We start from the raw sequence: 22,434 nt of genomic DNA, 5'->3' as shown, positions 1-22,434 counted from the left end.
AAACATATAATGATGGGCAAGTTCTCCATATTTTCTAGACTTTTGGGACTCCCTGAAGCTGGCAGCTGCCCCTCCTTCCTCCGTGGTGTATTGGAGATAGGTATCAGCCAAGGTAGATGCACATGTATAGTCCCACACCACCTGCTTCCCATCTGTCCAGGCTTGAAGGGTGATACCATCTGGACGCTTCTGGCTGCCATCAGATCTGCATAGTTGGGGTGGCTCCCTTACTGCTGGGCATCCAGCTGTTGTGAGGCTCCTCTTGATAATGTTATTAACCTCCTCATGTCTTGCAATCTTTCCCTCGGATTTACAGCACACAAGACCATGGTACCCGAATCGGTCTGCTGCTTCACTGCCACAAATACACCTGTGTTCGGCGAGAATAGGGGCGGCAAGTCGAAGGGCAACACCAATGCGGATGGTCTGTGGGTCAAGGCGTGTGCCAAGGCTGGAGTTGGGAACAGCCAACAGAAAGTCGCCAGCATGAGGGGCTCTCACTGCCAGGAGGCGGGCTCTATCCTTCCCTGACACACACTGAAGCATTGTTGAGGCAATATTTTCCACTATTGGACCATCCCAGTGCGATTGTTTGTAGTTGTTGGGGGGAGCAGGTCTGGTTTCAGAGCCCGTTAGATTATCCCAGATCATTGCTCCGTCAATGAATTTTTGGTCCTGGACTCCAATCTTGTCCCTAAGATGTTCAGGGAGAATCGCTGTTACAAGCTCTCTGGATGCAATACACGAGGACGGAAAAGCAGGTAACGCAATCTGTGATGACTTGCGGACACCAATGCCTCCTAGTCTGACTGGAAGTGTAGCTTGGTTCCACTGCCCGTCTTCTAGAGTAAGGTTAAGTACTTTCGTAAAAATCTGCCTCAGAATACTGTCATATTCGTGCAGTATAGGGTTATCATATGAAGGTGCACATCTTAGGAAATATGTCAACCTGGGCAGACTCAAGCACTTTGTGAGAAGGTACAAGGCATCGTGGGTGTCCAGATTGCCTATTCGTTGTTCCATTCTCCTTAACTCTTCCAATTTCTTCCTGAGAATTGTGTCAATGGCATTGCTTCCCAGATGTGCTCATAGCAAGACACTATTTGTGGGGGCAATGACTGCTGCTCCTGGTAGTTCTGATCTCACTGCATTTATCACTTGTTGACTGACTGAGATGATTTCACATTTCGATGGATTCAGGATAAGACCCATTTCCTGTCCCCGTGTCATTACCTGTGTAAGGTCATGTAGGAGGGACTCCTTTGTACCTGCTATATATATAAATATATATATATATATATATATATATATATATATATATATATATATATATATATATATATATATATATATATATATATATATATATATATATAGGTAGTAGGTTGGTAGACAGCAACCACCCAGGAAGTACTACCTTCCTGCCAGATGACTGTGAAACAGAAACCTGTAACTGTTTTGCATGATGGTAGGATTGCTGGTTTCTTTTTCTCTCATAAACACGCTAGATAACAGGGATATCTTGCTACTCCTACTTACACTTTGGTCACACTTCACAGACACGCACATGCATACATATATATACATACATCTAGGTTTTTCTCCTTTTTCTAAATAGCTCTTGTTCCTCTTTATTTCTTCTATTGAACATGGGGAAGTGGAAAAGAATCTTTCCTCCGTAAGCCATGCGTGTCGTATGAGGCGACTAAAATGCCGGGAGCAATGGGCTAGTAACCCCTTCTCCTGTAGACATTTACTAAAAAAGAGAAGAAGAAAAACCTTATAAAACTGGGATGCTTAAATGTGCGTGGATGTAGTGCGGATGACAAGAAACAGATGGTTGCTGATGTTATGAATGAAAAGAAGTTGGATGTCCTGGCCCTAAGCGAAACAAAGCTGAAGGGGGTAGGGGAGTTTCGGTGGGGGGAAATAAATGGGATTAAATCTGGAGTATCTGAGAGAGTTAGAGCAAAGGAAGGGGTAGCAGTAATGTTGAATGATCAGTTATGGAAGGAGAAAAGAGAATATGAATGTGTAAATTCAAGAATTATTTGGATTAAAGTAAAGGTTGGATGTGAGAAGTGGGTCATAATAAGCGTGTATGCACCTGGAGAAGAGAGGAATGCAGAGGAGAGAGAGAGATTTTGGGAGATGTTAAGTGAATGTATAGGAGCCTTTGAACCAAGTGAGAGAGTAATTGTGGTAGGGGACCTGAATGCTAAAGTAGGAGAAACTTTTAGAGAGGGTGTGGTAGGTAAGTTTGAACTTTGTATAGAAAGGGGTTTAGTTATAGGTAATACATATTTTAAGAAAAAGAGGATAAATAAGTATACAAGATATGATGTAGGGCGAAATGACAGTAGTTTGTTGGATTATGTATTGGTAGATAAGACTGTTGAGTAGACTTCAGGATGTACATGTTTATAGAGGGGCCACAGATATATCAGATCACTTCCTAGTTGTAGCTACACTGAGAGTAAAAGGTAGATGGGATACAAGGAGAATAGAAGCATCAGGGAAGAGAGAGGTTAAGGTTTATAAACTAAAAGAGGAGGCAGTTAGGGTAAGATATAAACAGCTATTGGAGGATAGATGGGCTAATGAGAGCATAGGCAATGGGGTCGAAGAGGTATGGGGTAGGTTTAAAAATGTAGTGTTAGTGTTCAGCAGAAGTTTGTGGTTACAGGAAAGTGGGTGCAGGAGGGAAGAGGAGCGATTGGTGGAATGATGATGTGAAGAGAGTAGTAAGGGAGAAAAAGTTAGCATATGAGAAGTTTTTACAAAGTAGAAGTGATGCAAGGAGGGAAGAGTATATGGAGAAAAAGAGAGAGGTTAAGAGAGTGGTGAAGCAATGTAAAAAGAGAGCAAATGAGAGTGGGTGAGATGTTATCAACAAATTTTGTTGAAAATAAGAAAGTTTTTGAGTGAGATTAACAAGTTAAGAAAGCCTAGAGAACAAATGGATTTGTCAGTTAAAAATAGGAGAGGAGAGTTATTAAATGGAGAGTTAGAGGTATTGGGAAGATGGAGGGAATATTTTGAGGAATTGTTAAATGTTGATGAAGATAGGGGAGCTGTGATTTCGTGTATAGGGCAAGGAGGAACAACATCTTCTAGGAGTGAGGAAGAGCCAGTTGTGAGTGTGGGGGAAGTTCGTGAGGCAGTGGGTAAAATGAAAGGGGGTTGTGAGTGTGGGGGAAGTTCGTGAGGCAGTAGGTAAAATGAAAGGGGGTAAGGCAGCCGAGATTGATGGGATAAAGATAGAAATGTTAAAAGCAGGTGGGGATATAGTTTTGGAGTGGTTGGTGCAATTATTTAATAAATGTATGGAAGAGGGTAAGGTACCTAGGGATTGGCAGAGAGCATGCATAGTTCCTTTGTATAAAGGCAAAGGGGATAAAAGAGAGTGCAAAAATTATAGGGGGATAAGTCTGTTGAGTATACCTGGCAAAGTGTATGGTAGAGTTATTATTGAAAGAATTAAGAGTAAGACGGAGAATAGGATAGCAGATGAACAAGGAGGCTTTAGGAAAGGTAGGGGGTGTGTGGACCAGGTGTTTACAGTGAAACATATAAGTGAACAGTATTTAGATAAGGCTAAAGAGGTCTTTGTGGCATTTATGGATTTGGAAAAGGCGTATGACAGGGTGGATAGGGGGGCAATGTGGCAGATGTTGCAGGTGTAGGAGGTAGGTTACTGAAAGCAGTGAAGAGTTTTTACGAGGATAGTGAGGCTCAAGTTAGAGTACATAGGAAAGAGGGAAATTATTTCCCAGTAAAAGTAGGCCTTAGACAAGGATGTGTGATGTCACCGTGGTTGTTTAATATATTTATAGATGGGGTTGTAAGAGAAGTAAATGCGAGGGTCTTGGCAAGAGGCGTGGAGTTAAAAGATAAAGAATCACACATAAAGTGGGAGTTGTCACAGTTGCTCTTTGCTGATGACACTGTGCTCTTGGGAGATTCTGAAGAGAAGTTGCAGAGATTGGTGGATGAATTTGGTAGGGTGTGCAAAAGAAGAAAATTAAAAGTGAATACATGAAAGAGTAAGGTTATGAGGATAAAAAGATTAGGTGATGAAAGATTGGATATCAGATTGGAGGGAGAGAGTATGGAGGAGGTGAATGTATTCAGATATTTGGGAGTGGACGTGTCAGCGGATGGGTCTATGAAAGATGAGGTGAATCATAGAATTGATGAGGGGAAAAGGGTGAGTGGTGCACTTAGGAGTCTGTGGAGACAAAGAACTTTGTCCTTGGAGGCAAAGAGGGGAATGTATGAGAGTATAGTTTTACCAACGCTCTTACATGGGTGTGAAGCATGGGTGATGAATGTTGCAGCGAGGAGAAGGCTGGAGGCAGTGGAGATGTCATGTCTTGAGAGCAATGAATGGTGTGAATATAATGCAGAGAATTCGTAGTTTGGAAGTTAGGAGGAGGTGCGGGATTACCAAAACTGTTGTCCAGAGGGCTGAGGAAGGGTTGTTGAGGTGGTTCGGACAGTGGAGAGAATGGAGCGAAACAGAATAACTTCAAGAGTGTATCAGTCTGTAGTGGAAGGATGGCGGGGTAGGGGTCGGCCTAGGAAAGGTTGGAGGGAGGGGGTAAAGGAGGTTTTGTGTGCGAGGGGCTTGGACTTTCAGCGGGCATGCGTGAGCGTGTTTGATAGGAGTGAATGGAGACAAATGGTTTTTAATACTTGACGTGCTGTTGGAGTGTGAGCAAAGTAACATTTATGAAGGGGTTCAGGGAAACCGGCAGGCCGGACTTGAGTCCTGGAGATGGGAAGTACAGTGCCTGCACTCTGAAGGAGGGGTGTTAATGTTGCAGTTTAAAAACTGTAGTGTAAAGCACCCTTCTGGCAAGACAGTGATGGAGTGAATGATGGTGAAAGTTTTTCTTTTTCGGGCCACCCTGCCTTGGTGGGAATCGGCCAGTGTGATAATAAAAAAAAAATAAAATATATATATATATATATATATATATATATATATATATATATATATATATATATATATATATATATATATATATATATATATATATATATATATGTGTGTGTGTGTGTGTGGAATAACGTCCAATATTATTATAGGTGATTGTATTAACACCGTGAGTCCCACCACTGGATAAGGGAATTAGACTCCACAAGTCAAGTGCATCAACATAAGAGCTACTCTTCAGATAGTTGTGATACACTGAAATTTTAACTATCTGAACCAGTATTTAAATTGTCATTAGACTATTACTATTACTTTCAAAGTTTCATTATTCCGCCAGAGCGGCTTGTTGCGTAGTTATACGTTGCATGTTATCTATGAGAGTTAAAGCGCACCGAGAATACGCTGACCTGCGAGTTTTAGGGCGGTCTTGCCGTGGGTTCAAACTGCACCCGTTCCCTGATTTGACCTCGTAGGTCAAAGAGCGCTTCCCCTCTCACTATTACCTTCTAAAGTGGTTGTTGTGCACCTCGTATCCATCCTGTGAACTTCAAACCCTATGTAGAGAGTGCACCTTAGCGTCACCTGGACTTAATGTGCCAAGTATTATGAAGCACTGAGGAAGTGGTGACACCCGAAGAACATACGCACGAGCAGTTTAGTCTTTGGAGAAGTTTGTTGTGAACTTTTACTGCATTTTTAATGGATGATTCTGTTTTCAGTCTGTTAGGATTTGTTTTATTATATTTGTTCTAAGTGAGAGTTGATTGAATGTGAGCTTCTATCATACGTAACGTTAAATGGCCCATAGGTGCCAGCTTTCTCTTATTTATTTCATAGCCCATCCCCCTTCCACCAAGTCTGGGACAGTATCACAAGAGCACTTCACTGCACAAAAGTCTAGGAACTAGAAACTAGACTCGGAGTGGGAATACAATATATATATATATATATATATATATATATATATATATATATATATATATATATATATATATATATATATATATATATATATATATATATATATATATAAAATACACAGTGGTTGTTTTGTATATTCTGATATCACCTGCTTACTGTGATCTTATTGCATATACATATATAATATACGCTAAGCTGGTAAAGGTACTTAAAATCATTCCTAAGCCAGTCCACTATAACATCCGTCAGTCAAAATGAAAAGGTGTGGGGGAGGGGCGGTGAAGGAACCTGTTAATGTAGAGAGGTAACTTGGTGTGAAGTAGTGGTGTGGTGGGGAAGATATTTGGTAGTACCGGATCAGCCAGTCCCTGGCGGATGTGGGCCAGTGGACCTCCAGCAAGAATAGCCTGGTTGACCAGGCAAACACCAGACAAGCCGGGCCCAAGACCAGGCTGCAGAAGTACGAAAATTTTTGAAACCCATCAAAGGTATATCACAGTATGTGGAGGGACTTGGGGAAGGTTGTATAGGGGGGTATGAGAGGGGGGAGAGAAAGCAACGGTACGAGCGGGGAGCTGAGTGGCCACGTCATCAAGGAGACCCCTCCCTTTGTCATCTACATCCCCTCCCCTCCCCTTCCACACCAGTTCCTTCCACTCCTCCCTCCATCCCATCCCCTGCCCTAACGCCCCACTCCATGGGCAGCATGACAGGAAGTGCCAGAGCACTGGGATGCCCCTGGGGCTGGGGCTCTCCGGGAGAAAGATGTAAGCCTCAGTGTTGTACCAGTGGTGGTGTGGGTGGCTAGTGTTGTACTAGTGGTGGTGTGGGTGGTTAGTGTGTTGTAACAGTGGTGTGGGTTGCTGGTGGTGTACCAGTGGTGTGGGTTGCTGGTGGTGTACCAGTGGTGTGGGTTGCTGGTGTTGTACCAGTGGTGGTGTGGGTTGCTGGTGTTGTACCAGTGGTGGTGTGGGTCGCTGGTGTTGTACCAGCGGTGGTGTGGGTCGCTGGTGTTGTACCAGCGGTGGTGTGGGTCGCTGGTGTTGTACCAGCGGTGGTGTGGGTCGCTGGTGTTGTACCAGCGGTGGTGTGGGTAGCTGGTGTGTTGTACCAGTGGTGGTGTGGGTAGCTGGTGTGTTGTACCAGTGGTGGTGTGGGTAGCTGGTGTGTTGTACCAGTGGTGGTGTGGGTAGCTGGTGTGTTGTACCAGTGGTAATGATAAACAGATCACCACTTCGGCTTAAATTAACACTTGTGTATTACTGCTGATGACAAGTGTAAACTAGATTTATGATTGTGCATTAAGTTGTTTTTAGGCATTAGTTTACATGGATATATTTGTATCCTCTGAATGCTCCTGAGGGTTTTAATGGGTAATTAATTGTAAGGTGGTGGCAGTTTAATAAAGATAAATACACAAGAATAAGTCATAGACTTCCTATGATTGCATTGTTGGCCCTCGTAAGAGAGTTCACCTCTGTTTACTAGTCGCTCGCGGAAATCGTCTCAGCAAGTCATTAGCGGCAGGGTGCGCCTTACGTATCACCACACCTGTACCAGGAATTCAGGGTAAGTTTAATTATCTGACGTTTATATTCGTGTTATTCTAAGAGGTATTTAGGGGGTCCAGACTTTTGAATTCGAAACCACAGAACCTTTAATAAAATAATTTACTGGAACTTTATTCAAGCGATCATGGCGTAATAGCCCATAAAATACGTGCTAAAGGAATAACTGGGAAAGTGGGGAGATGGATCTTCAACTTCCTAACAAATCGAACACAAAGAGTAGTGGTCAACAGAGTTAAATCGGAGGCTGCCATAGTGAAGAGCTCTGTTCCACAAGGCACAGTACTCGCCCCCATCTTATTCCTTATCCTCATATCAGACATAAACAGAGATATACACCACAGCACCGTATCATCCTTTGCGGATGATACTAGGATCTGCATGAGGCTGTCATCTGCTGAGGACACGGTTAACCTCCAAGAAGATATAAACAAAGTTTTCCAGTGGGCAACGGTAAACAATATGATGTTCAATGAGGACAAATTCCAACTACTCCGTTATGGAAAACTGGAGGAGATAATAACTAGAACAGAGTATACTACTGACTCCGGCCATACAATAGAGCGGAAAAATAATGGAAGGGACCTGGGAGTAGTAATGTCTGAGGATCTCACTTTCAAGGATCACAACAGTGCCACGATCGCACGTGCAAAGAAAATGATAGGATGGATAATGAGAACTTTCAAAATGAGAGATGCCAAGCCCATGATGATCCTTTTCAAATCATTTGTTCTCTCTAGGCTGGAATACTGCTGTACATTAACATCTCCATTCAAAGCAGGTGAAATCGCAGATCTAGAGAGTGTACAGAGATCCTTTACTGCACGTATAAATTCTGTCAAGCACCTTAACTACTGGGAACGCTTGGAAGCACTTGACTTGTACTCGTTGAAACGCAAGAGGGAGAGATATATCATAATCTACACTTGGAAAATCTTGGAAGGAATGGTCCCAAATCTGCACACAGAAATCACTCCCTACGAAAGTAAAAGACTGGGCAGGCGATGCAAAATGCCCCCAATAAAAAGTAGGGGCGCCATTGGTACACTAAGAGAAAACACCATAAGTGTCCGGGGCCCAAGACTGTTCAACAGCCTCCCATCAAGCATTAGGGGAATTGCCAATAAACCCCTGGCTGCCTTCAAGAGAGAGCTGGACAGATACCTAAAGTCAGTGCCGGATCAGCCGGGCTGTGGCTCGTACGTTGGACTGCGTGCGGCCAGCAGTAACAGCCTAGTTGATCAGGCCCTGATCCATCGGGAGGCCTGGTCATGGACCGGGCCGCGGGGGCGTTGATCCCCGGAATAACCTCCAGGTAAGCAAGAAACAGCATGAGACACACTCAGATAATCTGATAGATAATCTTACTAAAACTCAAACTGACACTCAGTTTCTTACTAGTATAAGCTAGCCAATAATAGATCTTTAGGCAGCATTATCATGTTTGTGTGCGATGAACGATACACATTTAAAATTAAACCTTAGAGAGAGAGAGAGGGGGGGGAAGGGAGGGTAGAGAGAGGGGAGGAGGGTAGAGGGAGAGAGAGAAAAAGAGAGGGGGTCTACCTGGAGGATCTTCCGAGGATCAACACCCCCGCGGCCCGGTCCATGACCAGGCCTGCCGGTGGATCAGGGCCTGATCAACCAGGCTGTGACTGCTGGCCGCACGCAATCCAACGTACAAGCTACAGCCCGGCTGGTCAGGTACTGACTTTAGGTGCCTGTCCAGCTCCCTATTGAAGTCTGTTGGTAATTCCTCGTATGTTTGCTGGGAGGCAGTTGAACAGTCTGGGGCTTCTGACACTTATTGTTTTAACTCTGTGCTCATGGCATCCCTGCTTTTCATTGGGAGGATGTTGCACCGCCTGGCAAGTATCTTGCTTCCGTAGGGAGTGATTTCCGTGTGCGGATTTGGGACTAGTCCCAAATCAGTGCTTCCAGGTAGTCTTACTCTTTTTACAGTTGTGAAGCTCTCATTGAATCAACCAAGTCCTTCATATATTTGTCATCCTCTGTTAACTCCCATCTCCTCCTCCGGTCACATCACTGGGTGTTTTAAAGTTGTCTTCTTTCATGTGTAGTTTTATGGAATTTTAATTCAGTTTTGGTCTTTGGTAATATATTACAGGTCTCCATCCCTTCATCCGAAATTCTGAAATTCGAAACACTTCTGGCCCCAAGAGTTTCGGATAAACGGCTGCGACCTGTACTCGCAAAATGTCCTTCAGTACATTCTTTTAACTTTTCTAATTGTTGCAATGTTGTCTTCCACCTTGTGCTCATTATTTCTTTAAAACATTCTTGCAAATCCCCTTGGTTTCTCTGCATTCCTGAAACAGAATGCAGTGTTAGCAAGTCAGAGTTCAGAACATTGAGGCACTATCTTGGTCATTTTATTGTTGCTTATCCTCACAGCAGACACCTAAAAATGAGAACTAGGGACTGCTGCACATACATTGCGGACAATACCTAAGTAAGAATGAAAGTCGCCTCTGTGAAGTACAGAAATTACAAACAGGAGTCACCGAGGTTCCATGTTCGATGGGGACAAATTTTAGATATGGGAAATAATGAACTCAAAGGGAGCAGAGACTACAAAGCATTGGAGGACCTCATAGAACTAAGAAACATGTAAAATAGTTCTGAATATTTATGTCAGATGACCTATAATTTACCTGAGTCAAATACAGCAAAAGTAAGAGAACTGTCAGAGTTGGAGAAGGTACGGAGATCGTTTACTGTCCGTATAGCGAACAAAATGTAAACCACTGGGAACATCTTAAAACACTTGGAATGTACTCTGGCTGGAACAAACATTCCTGACAACATAAAAGATAATTTAAAGTAAAATTTCCAATTTGCGTATTCGGTACCATAACTAACAGTAGTGAGAAAGATGGTAGGAAGAGTAATGTAAATAGTGAAAAGCAGGGATACCATAAGCACCAAAAAAAAAAAAAAACTAACAACATCCTTGGTACCAGACACTTAAATTGCTACCAGCAAATATTAGACATTGCCCGAACAAAGGAAAAAAAATTCAAGTGTCAGATCAGCCAGACTCTCATGGCTGTGGGCGCACTGACTCTTAACTGTATCAGCCTGGTTAGCCAGGTAATTAACAAGGAAAATTGGCTTAAGACTGGACTGTGACTGTAGAACCACCCTCGAAACAAATCAAAAGTATGTTGAACCATCGATGCTCTGTTTTTCTTCAATTTCTTCATTATTATGAACCTTTCTATTGTCCCATAACACTTCTCATATGTGGCTTTTCCCTCCTCCAGTTGTCTTTCCCACTGCATTTCTCAAGCAAAAATTAAGAAATCATAGTACTTGGTTATGGCCAGGTTTTCAGTTTATCACATCCTCCACTTTTTCTACATCATCACTTCCAATAGGTACTTAACCCTAATTACTAGTGATAGCTGCACACAGTGTTGTTCCCCGTGTTAATGTCAACGATGTCACTTTCGTTTCGATGAAGTCTTGCTGACTCGTCTCCTTATCTCTGCTGCTTCATATATCAACTCCAAAATGTCTTCATTACTGTTTCCATTAGTTTTGCTCTGGCGTTTAAGATATCTCCGAGGGTCCCAGCTTTCCCAGACCTATAGTTTGAATCTTCCTGTTTCTGTAGTTTATCTTGCCATTTCAGTTTCTGATTACTATACGTGCATGTTTAGTGAACACTTTACAGTTGATAAAACATTGTGTTGCTTCCCTGATATATATGCCATTTTATAAAGTTAAAGCAAGAGCTTACTGGGTTTACACAAGACAGTGAAAGCAGGACCGATGTAGACACAATACAAGAACTCTTGTCAACATCCAGGGACCCTGACTATACGACACATTACCAGCAGGCATAAAAAAGTACTGCAGGAACAAAAGTAGATATCAAAAGGAAACAGGATCACTACGCCAAGTGCCACATAAACCAGGCTATGATTGATATGTGGACCAGCGGGTCCCCAACGGCAGTAGGATGGTTGACCAGGTCAACGATCATAAGAAGTTTGGCCCGAGGTCGGGCTGTGTGAGTAGGATAAGACTCGAAACAAATCGCAGGTATATCCTAAGATACGCCGGATGGTTGGCGTTCACTAAGGTGGTGCACTGAAGTACTTCCTTAAGGCAAACTCGTGGAAATCCTGTCTCGTCACCGTCTTCATCTCGCCAGCCTCCATCATGTTGTCTCACACCGTCTCCATCATGTTGTCTCACACCGTCTCCATCATGTTGTCTCACACCGTCTCCATCATGTTGTCTCACACCGTCTTCATCATGTTGTCTCACACCGTCTCCATCATGTTGTCTCACACCGTCTCCATCATGTTGTCTCACACCGTCTCCATCATGTTGTCTCACACCGTCTCCATCATGTGTATCCATCATGTTGTCTCACACCGTCTCCATCATGTTCTCACCGCCTCCATCATGTTGTCTCACACCGTCTCCATCATGTCTCACACCGTCTCCATCATGTTGTCTCACACCGTCTCCATCATGTTGTCTCACACAGTCTCCACCGTCTACAGGGATCATCTTCATAACTGTATACAAAAAAACCATTACGGCAGTAAAATAAGTTACAAGGTTTGTGTTGTTCTCCACCTGCCCTGTTTTTGTTCTCCACCTGCCCTGTTTTTGTTCTCCACCTGCCCTGTTTTTGTTCTCCACCTGCCCTGTTTTTGTTCTCCACCTGCCCTGTTTTTGTTCTCCACCTGCCCTGTTTTTGTTCTCCACCTGCCCTGTTTTTGTTCTCCACCTGCCCTGTTTTTGTTCTCCACCTGCCCTGTTTTTGTTCTCCACCTGCCCTGTTTTTGTTCTCCACCTGCCCTGTTTTTGTTCTCCACCTGCCCTGTTTTTGTTCTCCACCTGCCCTGTTCTCCACCTGCCCTGTTGTTCTCCACCTGCCTTGTTTTTGTTCTCCTGCCCTGTTGTTCTCCACCTGCCCTGTTCTCCGCCTGCCCTGTTGTTCTCCACCTGCCCTGTTGTTGTTCTCCACCTGCCCTGTTGTTGTTCTCCACCTGCACTGTTGTTGTTCTCCACCTGCTGTTGTTCTCCACCTGCCTTGTTGTTCTCCACCTGCCTTGTTGTTCTCCACCTGCCCTGTTGTTGTTCTCCACCTGCCCTGTTGTTCTCCACCTGCCTTGTTGTTCTCCACCTGACTTGTTCTGCACCTGCCCTGTTGTTCTCCACCTGCCTTGTTCTCCACTTGCCTTGTTCTCCACCTGCCCTGTTCTCCACCTGCCTTGTTGTTCTCCACCTGCCCTGTTGTTGTTCTCCAGCTGCCCTGTTGTTCTCCAGCTGCCCTGTTGTTCTCCACCTGCCTTGTTGCTCTCCCCCTGCCTTGTTCTCCACCTGCCCTGTTGTTCTCCACCTGTTGTTCTCCACCTGCCTTGTTGCTCTCCACCTGCCCTGTTGTTGTTCTCCATCTGCCTTGTTCTCCACCTGCCCTGGTGTTCTCCACCTGCCTTGTTGCTCTCCACCTGCCTTGTTGCTCTCCACCTGCCTTGTTGCTCTCCACCTGCCTTGTTGTTGTTATCCACCTGCCCTGTTGTTCTCCACCTGCCCTGTTCTTGTTCTCCACCTGCCCTGTTCTCCACCTGCCCTGTTCTCCACCTGCCTTGTTCTCCACCTGCTCTGTTCTCCGCCTGCCCTGTTGTTCTCCCCCTGCCTTGTTGTTCTCCACCTGCCTTGTTCTCCACCTGCCTTGTTCTCCACCTGCCTTGTTGTTCTCCACCTGCCCTGTTGTTCTCCACCTGCCCTGTTGTTCTCCACCTGCCCTGTTGTTGTTCTCCACCTGCCCTGTTGTTGTTCTCCACCTGCCCTGTTGCTCTCCACCTGCCCTGTTGCTCTCCACCTGCCCTGTTGCTCTCCACCTGCCTTGTTGCTCTCCACCTGCCTTATTGTTATCCACCTGCCCTGTTGTTCTCCACCTGCCCTGTTCTTGTTCTCCACCTACCTTGTTCTCCACCTGCCCTGGCATTGTTCTCCACCAGCCCTGGTATTGTTCTCTACCTGCCCTGGTGTTGTTCTCCACTTGCCCTAGTGTTCTCCACCTGCGTTTTCTCCACCTGCCCTGGTGTTCTCCCCCTGCCCTGGTATTGTTCTACACCTACCCTGGTGTTCCACCTGCCCTGGTGTTGTTCTCCACCTACCCTAGTGGTGTTCTCCACCTACCCTAGTGGTGTTCTCCACCTACCCTAGTGGTCTCCACCTACCCTAGTGGTGTTCTCCACCTACCCTAGTGGTGTTCTCCACCTACCCTAGTGGTGTTCTCCACCTACCCTAGTGGTGTTCTCCACCTACCCTAGTGGTGTTCTCCACCTACCCTAGTGGTGTTCTCCACCTACCCTAGTGTTCTCCACCTACCCTAGTGGTGTTCTCCACCTACCCTAGTGGTGTTCTCCACCTACCCTAGTGGTGTTCTCCACCTACCCTAGTGGTGTTCTCCACCTACCCTAGTGGTGTTCTCCACCTGCCCTGTTGGTGTTTTTCTCCACCTGCCCTGGTGTTTTTCTCCACCTGCCCTGGTGTTTTTCTCCACCTGCCCTGGTGTTTTTCTCCACCTGCCCTGGTGGTGTTCTCCACCTGCCCTGGTGGTGTTCTCCACCTGCCCTGGTGTTGTTCTCCACCTGCCCTGGTGTTTTTCTCCACCTGCCCTGGTGGTGTTCTCCACCTGCCCTGGTGTTGTTCTCCACCTGCACTGTTGTTCTCCACCTGCCCTGGTGTTCTCCACCTGCCCTGGTGTTGTTCTCCACTTGCCCTGGTGTTGTTCTCCACCTGCCCTGTTCTCCACCTGCCCTGTTGTTGTTCTCCACCTGCCCTGGTGGTGTTCTCCACCTGCCCTGGTGGTGTTCTCCACCTGCCCTGGTGGTGTTCTCCACCTGCCCTGGTGGTGTTCTCCACCTACCCTGGTGGTGTTCTCCACCTGCCCTGGTGGTGTTCTCCACCTGCCCTGGTGGTGTTCTCCACCTGCCCTGGTGGTGTTCTCCACCTGCCCTGGTGGTGTTCTCCACCTGCCCTGATGGTGTTCTCCACCTGCCCTGGTGGTGTTCTCCACCTGCCCTGGTGGTGTTCTCCACCCGCCCTGGTGGTGTTCTCCACCCGCCCTGGTGGTGTTCTCCACCCGCCCTGGTGGAGCTCTCCACCCGCCCTGGTGGAGCTCTCCACCTGCCCTGGTGGAGCTCTCCACCCGCCCTGGTGGAGCTCTCCACCCGCCCTGGTGGAGCTCTCCACCCGCCCTGGTGGAGCTCTCCACCCGCCCTGGTGGAGTTCTCCACCTACGAGACTAGAAAACACACTTGACCTTATTTTCACAAATAATGAGGACCTGGTAAGAGACATAAGAATATAAAAAACAACTAATTCCGATCACAACCTAATCAAAGTCCAGACGTACATGCACAGGGGTCCTGATCAGCAAAATGCATTTACCTGTGAAGGTGTCTTCACAAAATACAACTTCAACAACAAGAACATCAACTTGGACCAGGTAAACCATGTCCTAAACGAAATATGTTGGGAAGATATCTTAAATGACATGGATCCAAACCAGTGCCTTGAAAGGATCAACTTCCTGGCAGCTGAAGCATGTTCTAGGCATATTCCCCTGAGAAAGAAGAATAGCAGGAGTAAACTGGAGAGAGAAAGACGCTCCCTCTACAGAAGACGACGAAGAGTCACTGAGCTCCTCAGGAGTGCTAGAATATCTGATACACGAAAGGAGGCGCTGACCAAGGAAGTGGGAACTATCGAACTTAATTTAAATGGCTCTTACAGGAACCAGGAGAGACAGGAGGAGCTTAAAGCTATTAGTGAAATTGAAAGAAATTCAAAATATTTCTTTTCCTATGCCAAAAACAAGGCAAATACCACATCTAGTATCGGGCCCTTACTCAGACAGGATGGAACTTACACAGATGACAACAAGGAAATGAGTGAAATATTGAAATCCCAGTACGACTCTGTTTAGTGAACCACTAATCAGTCTTAGGATCGACGACCCAAATGATTTCTTCATGAATGAGCCTCAAAACTCCATAAATGTATGCCAGATTTCCGACATTACCCTAATTCCGATAGATTTCGAAAAAGCCATTGACAACATGCCCATGCACTCAGCCCCGGGCCCAGACTCGTGGAACTCTGTTCTCATTAAGAACTGCAAGAAACCCCTCTTGCGTGCCCTAAGTACACTATGGAGGAGGAGCTTGGACATGGGTGACATTCCACACACTTAAAACAACGGATATAGCCCCACTCCATAAAGGTGGCAGCAAAGCATTAGCTAAGAACTATAGACCAATAGCTCTGACGTCCCACATAAAAATCTTTGAAAGAGTGCTAAGAAGCAGGATTGCAAATCACCTGGATTCCCAAAAGCTGCACAATCCAGGGCAACATGGGTTCAGGGCAGGTCGCTCCTGCCTCTCACAACTACTGGATCACTATGATATGGCCTTGGATGCACAGGAAGAAAATCAGAATGCAGATGTAATATACACATACTTTGCAAGAGCATTTGACAAATGCGATCATGGCGTAATAGCCCATAAAATACGTGCTAAAGGAATAACTGGGAAAGTGGGGAGATGGATCTTCAACTTCCTAACAAATCGAATACAAAGAGTAGTGGCCAACAGATTTAAATCGGAGGCTGCCATAGTGAAGAGCTCTGTTCCACAAGGCACAGTACTCGCCCCCATCTTATTCCTCATCCTCATATCAGACATAGACAGAGATATACATCACAGCACCGTATCATCCTTTGCGGATGATACTAGGATCTGCATGAGGCTGTCATCTGCTGAGGACGCGGTTAACCTCCAAGAAGATATAAACAAAGTTTTCCAATGGGCAACGGTAAACAATATGATGATCAATGAGGACAAATTCCAACTACTCCGTTATGGAAAACTGGAGGAGATAATAACTAGAACAGAATATACTACTGACTCCGGCCATACAATAGAGCGGAAAAATAATGTAAGAGACCTGGGAGTAGTAATGTTTGATGATCTCACTTTCAAGGATCACAACAGTGCCACGATCGCACGTGCAAAGAAAATGATAGGATGGATAATGAGAACGTTCAAAACGAGAGATGCCAAGCTAGTGATGATCCTTTTCAAATCACTTGTTCTCTCTAGGCTGGAATATTGCTGTACATTAACATCTCCATTCAAAGCAGGTGAAATCGCAGATCTAGAGAGTGTACAGAGATCCTTTACTGCACGTGTAAGTTCTGTCAAGCACCTTAGCTACTGGGAACGCTTGGAAGCACTTGACTTGTACTCGTTGGAACGCATGAGGGAGAGATATATCATAATCTACACTTGGAAAATCCTGGAAGAAATGGTCCCGAATCTGCACACAGAAATCACTCCCTACGAAAGTAAAAGACTGGGCAGGCGATGCAAAATGCCCCCAGTTAAAAGTAGGGGCGCCATTGGTACACTAAGGGAAAAACACCATAAGTGTCCGGGGCCCAAGACTGTTCAACAGCCTCCCATCAAGCATTAGGGGAATTGCCAATAAACCCCTGGCTGCCTTCAAGAGAGCTGGACAGATACCTCAAGTCAGTGCCGGATCAGCCGGGCTGTGGCTCGTACGTTGGACTGCGTGCGGCCAGCAGTAACAGCCTAGTTGATCAGGCCCTGATTCATCGGGAGGCCTGGTCATGGACCGGGCCGCGGGGGCGTTGATCCCCGGAATAACCTCCAGGTAACCTACCCTGATGTTCTCCTGTTTACTCAAGCATATGCTTGAGTGAGCTAGAATTCTTTTCCCTGACCTCCCCAGAATTATTAAAACGTAAATTTACACCTTCCCAACTTTCGCCTCGCTCCTAATCTAGTAAATTTTTTTACGGTTCAAACAAGTCCGAAGTGGTTTTCTCAGTCTTGCTCAGCTCTATTTTAAGCCATATTGGGTACATCAGGAGGGTGTCGCTACCATACTGTTTACCTTAATAGGGAGAACAAGCGCTAATTATGTTTCTTTCCTCTGTTATATGACATACGGGATGGGCTTTGTACATTAAATAATAAGATATGTTGGCTTGGAGAATAATTACAACCCCATGAGTGGAACACTTCACCATAAGCCTTGTAACGACGTTTCAGTCCTACCTGCACTATTGTTGAGTCAGGTCGTAAGGTTCCTCTCCTAGTGTGGGTTTTGGTTAATAAGCCTGAACTGGGAAACATCAGTTGGAAAATGAAGGATATTGTCAAGCTTTCCACTATATTACTGTGTTCAGCAGTTACGGGAATTTCAAAGGTTTCATTCCAACAAAGCCGGAGTTACTATTACTTAGTATTTATAATGTCTTTGATGGTATATATCCCCCCCTCCTACACACACACACACACACACACACACACACACACACACACACACACACACACACACACACACGAGTCCTTGGTTTACCCGAAGGTGTAGGGAGGCAAAAGCTAAGTGCAACAGAAAATGGAAAAGGTACAGGAGGCATAGGACCCAGGAAAACAAGGAGATTAGTAGAAGAGCCAGAAACGAGTATGCGCAGATAAGGAGGGAGGCCCAGAGACAGTATGAAAACGACATAGCATCGAAAGTCAAATCTGACCCGAAACTGCTGTATAGCCACATTAGGAAGAAGACAACAGTCAAGGACCAGGTGATAAGGCTGAGGAAAGAAGGTGGGGAACTCACAAGAAACGATCAAGAGGTATGTGAGGAGCTCAACACGAGATTTAAGGAAGTATTTACAGTAGAGACAGGAAGGACTCTGGGGGGACAGACCAGATGGGGACACCAACAAGGAATACACCAACAAGTGTTGGACGACATACATACAGATGAGGAGGAGGTGAAGAAACTGCTAAGGGACATCGATACCTCAAAGGCAATGGGACCGGACAACATCTCTCCATGGGTCCTTAGAGAGGGAGCAGATATGTTGTGCGTACCACTTACCACAATCTTCAACACATCCCTGGAAACTGGGCAACTACCTGAGGTATGGAAGACAGCAAATGTAGTTCCCATTTTCAAAAAAGGAGACAGAAAAGAGGCACTAAACTATAGACCTGTGTCATTGACGTGTATAGTATGCAAAATTATGGAGAAGATTATCAGGAGGAGAGTGGTGGAGCACCTGGAACGGAACAGGAGTATAAATGCCAACCAGCACGGATTCACGGAAGGCAAATCCTGTGTCACAAACCTTCTGGAGTTTTATGATAAAATAACAGAAGTAAGACAAGAGAGAGAGGGGTGGGTTGATTGCATCTTCTTGGACTGCAAGAAGGCCTTTGACACAGTTCCTCACAAGAGATTAGTGCAGAAGCTAGAGCATCAGGCGCATATAACAGGAAGGGCACTGCAATGGATCAGAGAATACCTGACAGGGAGGCAACAACGAGTCATGGTACGTAATGATGTATCACAGTGGGCACCTGTGACGAGCGGGGTCCCACAGGGGTCGGTCCTAGGACCAGTGCTATTTTTGGTATATGTGAACGACATGACGGAAGGGTTAGACTCAGAAGTGTCCCTGTTTGCAGATGATGTGAAGTTAATGAGGAGAATTAAATCTGATGAGGACCAGGCAGGACTTCAAAGAGACCTGGACAGACTGGACACCTGGTCCAGCAAATGGCTTCTCGAATTTAATCCTGCCAAATGCAAAGTCATGAAGATAGGGGAAGGGCACAGAAGACCACAGACAGAGTATAGGCTAGGTGGCCAAAGACTGCAAACCTCACTCAAGGAGAAAGATCTTGGGGTGAGTATAACACCGAGCATGTCTCCGGAAGCACACATCAATCAGATAACTGCTGCAGCATATGGGCGCCTGGCAAACCTGAGAACAGCATTCCGACACCTTAGTAAGGAATCATTCAAGACACTGTACACCGTGTATGTCAGGCCCATACTGGAGTATGCAGCACCTGTTTGGAACCCGCACTTGATAAAGCACGTCAAGAAACTAGAGAAAGTACAAAGGTTTGCAACAAGGTTAGTTCCAGAGCTAAGGGGAATGTCCTATGAAGAAAGATTAAGGGAAATCGGCCTGACGACACTGGAGGACAGGAGGGTCAGGGGAGACATGATAACGACATATAAAATACTGCGTGGAATAGACAAGGTGGACAAGGACAGGATGTTCCAGGGAGGGGACACAGAAACAAGAGGCCACAATTGGAAGTTGAAGACACAAATGAGTCAGAGAGATAGTAGGAAGTATTTCTTCAGTCATAGAGTTGTAAGGCAGTGGAATAGCCTAGAAAATGACGTAGTGGAGGCAGGAACCATACACAGTTTTAAGACGAGGTTTGATAAAGCTCATGGAGCGGGGAGAGAGAGGGTCTAGTAGCAACCGGTGAAGAGGCGGGGCCAGGAGCTAGGACTCGACCCCTGCAACCACAAATAGGTGAGTACAAATAGGTGAGTACGTACACACACACACACACACACACACACACACACACACACACACACACACACACACACACACACACACACACACACACACACACACACACACACACACACAGTCGGCCTGACGACACTGGAGACCAGGAGGGTCAGGGGAGACATGATAACGACATATAAAATACTGCGCGGAATAGACAAGGTGGACAAAGACAGGATGTTCCAGAGATGGGACACAGACACAAGAGGTCACAATTGGAAGTTGAAGACTCAGATGAATCGAAGGGATGTTAGGAAGTATTTCTTCAGTCATAGAGTAGTCAAGTCATGGAATAGTCTAGAAAGTGAAGTAGTGGAGGCGGGAACCATACATAGTTTTAAGGCGAGGTATGATAAAGCTCATGTAGCAGGGAGAGAGAGGACCTAGTAGCAATCAGTGAAGAGGCGGGGCCAGGAGCTATGACTCGACCCCTGCAACCACAAATAGGTGAGTACAAATAGGTGAGTACACACACACACACACACACACACACACACACACACACACACACACACACACACACACACACACACACGAGATATGCAGATATTTTAAAGGTATCAGTGGGAGAGAAAAATAATTAAATGGGTACAATAAGGGAACACAAAAAGGGGAACACTATCAACATTCGTAGCCCCAGATTATTCAACATCTTACCAGAGAATATCAGAAACACTGCTGGAACGAGTGTAGAAGTTTTCGAGAAAATTGGACAAGTATCTTCACCTGGTGCCAGATCAGCTAGACTGATGGCTGTGTGGGCAGCGGGCCTTCAGCAGCAACAGCCTGGTTGACTAGGCTAGCACCGGACTCCGAGAGCAATAAGACACTCAAAACTCATTAAAGGTAAAGGGCGTTCGTTGTGTGGGTGGAGGTGTTATGACATAGACTTGATAAATTAGACACATGTGCAACTCTTGGGTATCTTTATTGAGGAAACGTTTCGCCACACAGTGGCTTCATCAGTCCATACAAAGGAGAATCTTGAAGAACAGGAGGAGAATGAGGTAATCAGTCCCTCAACCTTGAGTCGATGTGGTCAGTCCATCAATCTTCAAGATTGATGGACTGACCACATCGACTCAAGGTTGAGGGACTGATTACCTCATTCTCCTCCTGTTCAAGATTCTCCTTTGTATGGACTGATGAAGCCACTGTGTGGCGAAACTTTTCCTCAATAAAGATACCCAAGAGTTGCACATGTGTCTAATTTATCAACATGTCGGTTCTCTGAACCATTCATGACATAGACTTGTAGATTGAAAGGAGGGACCTAACGGCTGTTATCCAGGATATGTCTTACAGGAAAAGTTGAAATCACGGCAAATCCCACAAAGCGTAGGCCTACCCGCCCACCCATTTCAGGCTATCCACCACCATTACATGCATGACAAAAGAAAAAGTTTCCACCCGGAGGCATGGCCTGGGACCGCGCCATGGGAGAGATTGCCCTCCAGAGCCGTTTCATGGCAAACATGTCACCAGGTGAACACAGTTAAGCAAACTATGAACATCACTTCACGAGTTCAGTGCCCCAAGTCACGATCCTGGCGCCTTTACTGTTTCTCATTCTTATAGCTAACATCGATGAAAACACTAGGTACAGCTTGTTTGCGAGAGACGCCAGAATAAGCAGGAAAGTCACCTCGGAAGAAGACGGGAAAATTTTCTAGCAGATATAAACAAAGGTTTCTAATAGTAAGATATATGATGATCCATGATGACACGTTCCAGCTTCTCAAATACAGGAATGTATAGCCACATAAGCCTCAAGATTAATACCAGTAAAAGTAAAGTGTACCAGAAATATATAAAATACCGACAAAGTGAAAGTTAAGACACATGTGCAACATCTGGATATCTTTATTGTAGACGTTTCGCCATCCAGTGGCTTTATCAGTACAGATTCTAGGACGTAATTAGAAGACAGAACTATATACAAAAGATGAGCTAATCAGTCCCTCAGCCTTGGAGTTAGTGTTCACAGCATCGTGGTGGTGGAGAACCTGGAGCCACACGTCCTTATCCACTGACGCCTATATAACCGTCAGTCTTCTTGCCTTTGCTTCAGGTTCTCCTCCACCACGATGCTGTGAACACTAACTCCAAGGCTGAGGGACTGATTACCTCATCTTTTGTATATAGTTCTACTGTCTTCCTATTATGTCCTAGAATCTGTACTGATAAAGCCACTGGATGGCGAAACGTCTACAATAAAGATATCCAGATGTTGCACATGTGTCTTAACTTTCAAAGTGTACCAGCAGATAAGTAAGTTAGGTTGTAAGATCTTGCGTTTGGGCTGTATCATGTAAATTTCTCCCTCTCTCCATTTTCCTCAACTTGTAACAAAATTACTGACATTGTTATTCCGTTTTCAGGTGAGTTGCATTAGGCGTGAGTGCTGCACTATCTTTGCAGGTAGGTCAGAGGCTTGTGCACACAGCTAGAAATGTCGAGGAACACTGCAGGTTTGTACAGGTGCACAGTATTCTTGGCAGGGAGTAAGAAAATTTAATCTGATCTTTAAA

General features: G+C 45.4%; 1 protein-coding gene across 13 annotated transcripts in view; it reads left to right on the top strand.

The window, feature by feature from the left end:
• LOC128688974 (prominin-1) overlaps positions 1-22,434 on the top strand; it is a 1,112,830-nt gene that overhangs the window by 186,457 nt on the left and 903,939 nt on the right. Inside the window, exons 1-2 of one of the 13 annotated variants that reach the window (XM_070085538.1) lie at positions 6,672-6,696; positions 7,252-7,432. The exons of the other annotated variants lie outside the window; for them this stretch is intronic. The gene's annotated coding sequence lies outside the window, so the exon portion shown is untranslated. Of the gene's footprint in view, positions 1-6,671; positions 6,697-7,251; positions 7,433-22,434 lie in introns of those variants that run through there. 13 annotated transcript variants of the gene reach the window in all.

This window comes from Cherax quadricarinatus, chromosome 16 (assembly GCF_038502225.1).
Source record: "Cherax quadricarinatus isolate ZL_2023a chromosome 16, ASM3850222v1, whole genome shotgun sequence".
Taxonomy (NCBI): Eukaryota; Metazoa; Arthropoda; class Malacostraca; order Decapoda; family Parastacidae; genus Cherax; species Cherax quadricarinatus.
This window is presented reverse-complemented; position numbering and strand designations above follow the sequence as displayed.